The sequence below is a fragment of the Quercus lobata genome, chromosome 6, assembly GCF_001633185.2.
Source record: "Quercus lobata isolate SW786 chromosome 6, ValleyOak3.0 Primary Assembly, whole genome shotgun sequence".
Lineage (NCBI taxonomy): Eukaryota > Viridiplantae > Streptophyta > Magnoliopsida > Fagales > Fagaceae > Quercus > Quercus lobata.
In genome coordinates, this window is record NC_044909.1 from 14,404,204 (window position 1) to 14,413,169 (window position 8,966).

Sequence of the window (8,966 nt, forward strand, 5' to 3'; positions counted from 1 at the left end):
GGAGGTTAAGGTTCTTTGAGAGAATCAGAAAGAGACAAAGAGAATGAAGATTGAGGAAGAAACATTCCTTATTTAAATCCTCAACTGCAGTTAAGTGAAGAGACATGGCATTTATAAGGAGTAATGTTTGTCTGCCAAAACGCAAGAAACAAAGAGGCACCAAAATGGCTAGAAGCACCCCTATGCACCACGTGTCCATGTTTGAACGTCATAAGGCATGATTACCAAAGAGTTAATGCTTGGACCAATGTGACTGTCAATGGCCTTTGCTGATGTACATAACACCACTAAGGCATGGGAGAATGTATAAGTGGTTAAATCTGGACATTACTCGTGGAACGGCTGTGAGCAAAGGAAGATGAAGCATTGGCTAAGGGATTTAGTCTTGATCTGTGCTAAAGGTGTGACTGTCTTGAGAATGAAGTAAGATTTGCACCTGACATGATACTCAAGCACTCACAAAAAGGGAGATAGTGACTTTCTAAGATCAGAAACTATGAGGACACCTCTTATTGGTTGAATGCATGTTGGTGCAATTCCTATCCTCTAGTCAGCAAATAACTTCACAGTTGTGAAAAGGTCCAAAATAGAGTAATGATGACTTGATACTTGTCTTTGTACTCAGTCATATTCCTAAAATTATAAGAGGAACATGCAGATGTATTGTGAGGCAAGAACCCAAATAGATATCTAAAGAAGAGAGTAGAAAAGTTGAGAAGATAGGAAAGAAAACATCCTTATTGTACAAAATTTATCTCTTTTCACATATAATACAGTCTGAGTAGAGCAAGAACATTCCATTCTTGCTCATACTGTGGTTTTTCATCCCTTTCTAGGGTTTTCCACGTACATCCCATGTCTTTCTATTTTCTCATTGTCACTTTCTTTCTCTCTTTCGAGTGTCATGTCAAAACTAGCATCTTGTCAAGCTTTCTCATGTAGATGTATTGTTAGATATCTTATTTTACTTCCTTATATAAGCTCAAATCTAACTTGCACATACAAGCTCAAAACTAAACGCATGTCCATTTTGTCCAACTTAGTTTTGTCATAAAATATCCCTATTCAAAAAGGAAAATATTAATGTTGTCCACTATTCAAATTTGTGTAGTTTGATTAATTTAAATATCCTAGAGCTATATCCAACCAAGAACCATAAAGAAAGGGAGAGGGAGGAAGACTGATTTAAATGAAGAAAAATGAAGGCCTTTAGAGGAATTCAAACTCGTATCAATAGCGAGCATCACCTCCAATTTAAACATTAAAGCCCTTATAAATGCTAAAATTATCATGCATTATGAATATGTTTATGGAGTGGTCTCACACCCTTGGACCAAATGATATGAATTTGGCTGTAGTTTTAATTGAGTTCTTTGACTATATGATTCCTTGAGGGTTTACTTTTGGGTACACAATCATGAGGCCTGTCCTAAATTTTCAATAAAACCCAAAAACCAATGCACTATCGTGGGCTTTCAATTGGAAAATCATAATTTCGGCTATAATACTTAAGCTTGTAACTTTAGATATACATGTAGAATCACTACTTCTCTTTTGCATAATTGGATGCCAAACGCAAGCATTAGAACGTGATTTGATTTAGGACTTTTCTTTATTATGCTTGATAAAACGTAATTAGATGCTAACCCCAGTGGCGGAGCCAGAAATTTATCTTTGAGGGGGCCAAACAAAAAATAATTTTTTTTCTTTTTATATATAAATTATATTCCTATTATGTATAATAGTTTCAAATGGTAATGTAAATGCAATTCAATATGTAAGTTAAATATTTCATAATTCAATGTGTGCTAAAAATATGTATTTATTAAATTAAACAATCAAGAGAAAACAAATTTGAGAAAAAGAATGAGTCAATAGTTTTTAATTTGCCTATAAACCTAAATTTTCGAAACAAATTAGACAAAAAATCACTCAAATTTCAATAAAAATATAATAAGAAACAACCAATTTGCAATACAAAAATCTAAATATAGTACTAGTATATTTTAATAACAAATAAATATATGAGAAGAAAAGTCTAATCAGAAAAAAGATGAGAAGAAAACGTACCTGGACACTAGTACACTTGCTTTTGTAGACTTTTGGTTTTAACCATACCTTGGAGGTAATAATATATCCATTTGGATGGTTGGATCAAAACTTTAAATGTTACACAGCTAACAGCTTCGTAAATAACGCAAGAAGTAAAGAAGCAAAGGAAAGAAAAACCCAGGACAAAAAACAGGTAGATTAGTTGAAAGTTGAGAGTCTTGAGACATTGGAGAGAGATAAAATATCAAAGAGTCACCTGAACTGATGATGTTGCAATAGCAATGTGGTGGCGTGCAAATAGGTGCCCTTTCTATGAAGATTTTAGAGGCGAATGATAGTCTCATCTCCTGCCGTTGCAGCGTCGCTTGCTCTATTCTAAGACCTAGGATGAAAATTAGAATTTTTTTTCTCTCTCTTTTGTTTGTTGGGTGAACATCTAATTATTTAAAGTTTTTGATATATAGATTTATCACTAAAGTAAAAAGAAAGATAAAAGTAATTTTAGACTTATTTACTTATACAGTATTTTCACAATTTTTTTTACAATAATTTACTTTTGTGTCCATTTATAACAGAAAATAACATCATCCTACTTAGAATTTGCTATGAAAATGAAAATTTATTGTAAAAATATTATAAAAACATTGTGTAAATAGCATTTTTCAAATATTTATCTGTGATTTAGGGAGCAAAAGCATATTGAAAATTGTTAAATTGGTTGGAATAACTCATATATTAATATATCTACTCATTTTTTTTCAAAAATTTTGGGGGGACCAATGCCTCCTTTGGCCCTAACGTGGCTCTGCCACTGGCTAACCCATGCAATTCATAAGATAGTTTAACAAAATTAAATTATTGCACATCAATTTTTGCAAAATTGTAGAAGAACAAAGAATATTTATTGAAATCTTTCTCTAATATACAAATGCGAATAAGCAAATATATCAAAGAATAGTACATTGCACTCATATTCTGCATGTTGATAATAAAGTTGAAAAATAAGAATTGAAGGGAAAAATACCAAAAGAATACAATTTGAGAGAGAGAGAGAGAGAAACAACTCATATCCAATATTAATTATCAAATAACTCTTGTATGTAAATATCTTACACTATAGCATTAGGAATAGATATTATAACAATGACAATCGACTAAATCAACCACATATAAGTGGAAAGTCTTGTGCCACTTAGTTGCAAACTCACAAACATTAACAACCTCCACATCATCAGGTTTTGCATGGATTGGGGCATTGTGTACATGATATAAACTTATTGAGAATTACCCTCACAATGCTCTTGGTTGTATTGCCTCAGTTTGGGGTAACTTTTAGCAAAATAAGAAAAAAAAATCTATCTGGATAAAAAGTCTAGTTAAACAAATATAATATAAGCCATGAAGTCAGTAAAAACAAATTTTAAGAGCAAATTGTTCAAGCTCAAAACTAATTGTGTGTTCGTTTTGTCCAACTTTATGTTGTCATAAAATATCCCTATTCAAAAAGGAAAATATTAATGTTGTCTACTATTCAAATTTGTGTAGTTTGAGTAATTTAAATATCCTAGAGCTATATCCAACCAAGAACCATAAAGAAAGGCATAGAGAGAAAGATTGATTTAAATGAAGAAAAATGAAGGTTTCTAGAAGAATTCAAACTTGTATCAATAGTGAGCATCACCTCCAATTTAAACATTAGAGCCCTTATATATGCTAAAATTATCATGCATGAATACGTTTATGGAGTGGTCTCACACCCTTGGACCAAATGATATGCATTTGGTTGTAATTTTACTTGAGTTCTTTGACCATATAATTCCTCAGGGGTTTACTTTTGGGTACACAGTCATGAGGCCTGTTCTAAATTTTCAATAAAACCCAAAAACCAATGCACTATCGTGGGCTTTCAAGTGGGAAATCATAATTTCAGCTATAATACTTAAGCTTGTAACTTTAGATATACATGCAAAATCACTACTTCTCTTTTGCATAATTGGATGCCAAATGCAAGCATTAGAATGTGATTTGATTTAGGTCTTTTCTTTATTATGCTTGTTAAAAAATGAATTTGGTGCTCAATGTTTGTTTGTAATTTGAAACTTTTCTCAAAATAGTCTATGAATTGAAGTATACCTCATGTTTCCTAGAATGCATAAGGAACACATAAATAAAATTAATTCTCATGCTCAAACATTATGTCTAGTTTAATAGTAGTTACCTGCACATGACTATTGATTCTTTGACTTGTACAATCATTTTCATGGCCAATTTTGGGTATCACTATCACATCTTCTACCTAAAAAGCCAACAAATCCCAAATAATAAGTCTTAACAACAACAAACCCATGTCTCCAAGACATTTAATCAAACAGGTAGGATGTACAAACTCATAAAACACAAATATTAACTTAAAGGGAATCCAAAACCATGTTAAATGAATAATTGGTATTTTTCACTATAAACAACACATCACTAGCAACAATGACGAAGAAGACAAAATTAAGGACATCAAACATGCTTAGAAAAACAACATGTGTTATATCATACCTTTACTAAGTGTAAAATAAGACAAAGTATTGTACCTGTCCAAAAATATGTCTAATTCCTCTATCAAAATTATCCATTGACTGCATACCTTCACACACAATCAGTTCTTTGCATACAAAAGCTGCTTAGCAACCACCTATTATTTTGTAATACAAACTCTACATAAAGTTCAGTTGATAATCCACTCCTTAAAATTTTCAAAAATCAAATAAACTAATAAAAAAAAATCTAAAGATTTTCTAAAACAAAACTCAATAACTATATGGCATCAAATCAACTGTGCCAATTTTTTTTTTTATTGAACCCCATAAAAAAAACTACTTGCAACGCACAGGCCATTTATATCATTGAAAATTCTAAAACCACAATTGACATCAATACATCAACTTTAATTTAAAAAAAGAAGAAAAAAAAAAAAAAGAAATCAGAGAGAAAACAAATGGAGAAGGAGAGAGACTTTTACAGGAGTGGCAGAACTTGAATAGATTACTAGTCTAACGAAATAAATTTAGAATGACCCTCCAATGAAATAAATTTAGTCCAAATAATCCATTAAAATTTTGAAATTTAATCCAAATAATTCAAAAAAATTAATCACCAAGCCCATTCTTAGGCCTTTCAAACATAGAAACAAAAAAACCATAAAAAAAAACACCATGACTTTTGCCAAAACCTACTGCATGAACTCCAATGGCATGACCAACATTGGCCTCTCTACACAGGCAAAACATGTGATAAAAATAAAGATTAGTGCAACAACAAACTCCTCCACATGGGCATCGAGAGTCTAGGTATTATTAGCACCATTGGCCTATGTGCTTGGTGCATGTAATTCTAGAATTAAAGTGGCCTATCTAAGCTTAAGCTAAATCCTATCTGCTAAAAAAACCTATATAGCAAAATAAAGCAGAGCTTGAAGCTAAAACAAATCTCTAGGACCGTTGTCAGATTTTAAGGATTGGGAGGCTCTTCAATGCTATCTCCACTATGAAACCCATCCATATCCACAATAATTTCTTACCAAACCTGTAGAATTTGATTTTCTGTGAGTGTTTCCCTGACTTCCAAAAAAAAAAAAAAAAGAGCGGAAAAAGGGTTAGGAATTGAAATCCATTAATTGACAGAAAACATAATTAAAGATGTAATCAAAACTCAACTTTTAGGCTTTGTTCTATTTTAAACAATTTCAATATGAATTTTACCCCATATTGATAAAAGAAATTGAAACTTAAAAAAGATTAGATTGGAATTTTTCATACTTGAAAAATTGTCCAACATCAGAAAAGAATCCAAATTCTTCAAGTCAGTTCTGAAAATCAAATGCCTAGAAAAGGGGACCAAAAAAAAGTCAATACCTAGATGATAAAAACTCAAGAACAAAAGCCACGGTGAGTCTTGAATTTTGAAGCTTTGAATTAAAAGAACACAAATTAGTAAACCAAAGTGCTAAACTGGACCCAAAAACCACAATTTCACTCCCACTAACAAATAAAGTGAACAAATTAGGGGAAAAATCCTAAAATTTAAGTAGAAATATCACTAATTATTCCTTAAAATGCCAAGAGACAATGCCTAGGTAAAATTTGATCTTCTATGGTGTTTCCCTTGGAAAAACAAAAAAAGTACAAAGAGGAAAATTAGGAATTGAAATCTAAAATTGCAACAAACCCTAATTAGGAATCCCCAAATCTCAAAATTAGTTATTTTTTCAGTGTCCTTGTTTGTTTTCTCAATTTCCTACAAACATTTGATTCTCAAAGTTATTTTTTCTTTTGTCCTAGTTCAAGAATGTTCAAAATGGAAACAAAAAACCACAAATTATTCATTAACAAATTTAGGACTACAACAACAAAAAAGGAAGAGGGTAGTGAAGATTGAGGATTAAGTAGAGTAGATGAAAAAAAATGAAACAGTAAAACAGTGTGATTATGTACATATTTTTTGTTTGTTTTGTTTTTTATAAACGGAACTACAAACATTACTTATCATATTAAGTAGAGAAGTAGCCACAGACCTTTAACCAGATCTGTATACTTGGTGTTTGCAAATATCATATGTGTACTTCAATAACAGTTCTATTAGTTCACATGAGAAAACTAAAGGTTTATTCATATCTTGATTCTTTATGGTCATATCATTTTATGTCTGGCTCACATAACTTTTCATGTAATTAGGGGATAAGAAAGCATACTGCACTTCAACAAAAGGACTTTAAATCAAATCTTCACTAGATTTTTTTTGAACATAGAAACAATAATGTTAGCAAATTGAATTTTTGCAGTCACGGATACTACTAAAATTCTATCATTCAATTTGCTAACTACTGAAACTCCTATTTACAGCTTCACATGGATTACACCATATAAACCAATAACATTACAATCTCAAACATTAAAAAAAAAAAAAAAAAAAAAAAAAAAAACCAAATCAATTTTAAACATAGAAACAAATAATCATATATCAGTACAAATATCCAACCCAAATACATAAAAACCCATATATGACACACAACACAAAAGAGGTAGTAACAAATTAAAAAAGAAAAAAAAAATAAAAAAAATACAGTACTATTAATCTAATCCTTACATTCAGCTATTATGCAGGGTAGTCACAAGAATAGAGGCCAAGAACAACTAGAATTTAGAGATACCTAACCTAAATCATCCAGCTTCTCAGTATTAATATGGAGTGAGGAGAGGAAGAGATGGAGTTAGAAAACCAAAGTTTGGCAATAGGAAGCTAAAGGGTTGCTATTTTAGATTGTAATTGTGGAACACAAAGGGTTGCTGTTTGAGATTGTAACCGTGGAATATAAATGTTGTTGTCTAAAATTGTAATCATGAAACACAAAAGTTGCCGTGTTCGAATTTGAAACCATGAAACACAAAATTGAAACCATGAAACATAGACTTGAGTTTGGGCTTTATGGTGGAATTAAAGCTATAAAGATTGGGCTTTATGGTGGAGATAGGGCTGAAATTCCCTTTATTAGTATTTCAAAATTTAGGAAAACTATTTTTAAATTGTAGGACAAATGGAAAAAGAATGGTAATAACATGATTGCTGATGTGGCTCAACTTGAGCATAGTAACATTAAATACTATACTTCAGTTTTTAGATTTATATAAATATAGATGATTGATAACACTTTTTTTTTTTTACTTCAAATACTGATAGCAAGCACTTGAAAGTTGAGAGACCAACGTTTCTCAAAAAAAAAAAAAACAAATAAAAGAGAAAGTTGAGAGACCAATAATATTCAGTAGGTGAACTTTATGGACCAATAATGTATTTTGGCCTTAAAAATTTGTTATACCCTTTAAATTATAGTTTATATGACTTCTTTTTTTTTCCTTTTTCTTTGCACAGATGCAATTGACATTTTGTTGTATCATAGAAAACCTTGACTTAACATTTATTTATTGGTTTTTTTTTTTCCTATTATCTAGAAAATTTTTTGGATAAAAAGAAAATTACTCACTCCCTCCTTCAGCCTTTATGAACGGTTTTGGTTGTCTGTAATAGGAGTATTTAGTGAGGTGGAGTAGTTTTTTCTTTTCTTTTTTGGGCACAGTGCACCTATGCCTACTAAATAAAATATTCTACAGTACAGAAGTTTTGATACCATCCTCCTCTCTACTTTCAATATTTTCCATCAAAACAACTCCGCCTTACACTTCCATCGAAAACTACTCCATCAAAACTTCATGTACTGTAGAATATTTTATGTAGAAGGCATAGGTGCATGACTATGCAAGTGTCGTGCATGAATAATGCAGGGTTAACAAAATAGATAATACTAATTTATTTATTTTATTGTGAGAATTTTTGTTGGAGAATAAAATAAATGCTCAAAATTGATAGAGGTGGGGGTAAGGTTCTTGAAACAATTGACAACTAATAAACAACTGACCGAAAGAGAAGGGTTGCAAATTCAAGAGGGACGTTGGAGAATATTATTGAGTGGATTGCATAACTCAGAATCCCCAAGAGTTTAAGGACCCATTTGGTTAGAGATTTTTAATATTGTTGTTTAAATGTTATGAAAATACGTGTTTCAGTATTTAAACAATGAAAATTGTTGTTTAAATACATATACCAAATGCCTCTTAAACTCCTGTACACTATTTAAAAGAATAATCACATTGTACGAGAAACAAACAAAGGAAATGAGTTTTATTATAACTGTTTTTTTTATTTTTTTTTCAACGTATTTATTTTATTATTCCCTTCCAAATCAACCAATTTTTCACTCTTTTTTGTTGTTTGTGTTCACTAAAACGAATAAATAAATAATGAAAAATAAAATATTTAAATGAAAAATAAAACAAAACAGTGCATTTAAATAGTATATTTGTACCTTCTTC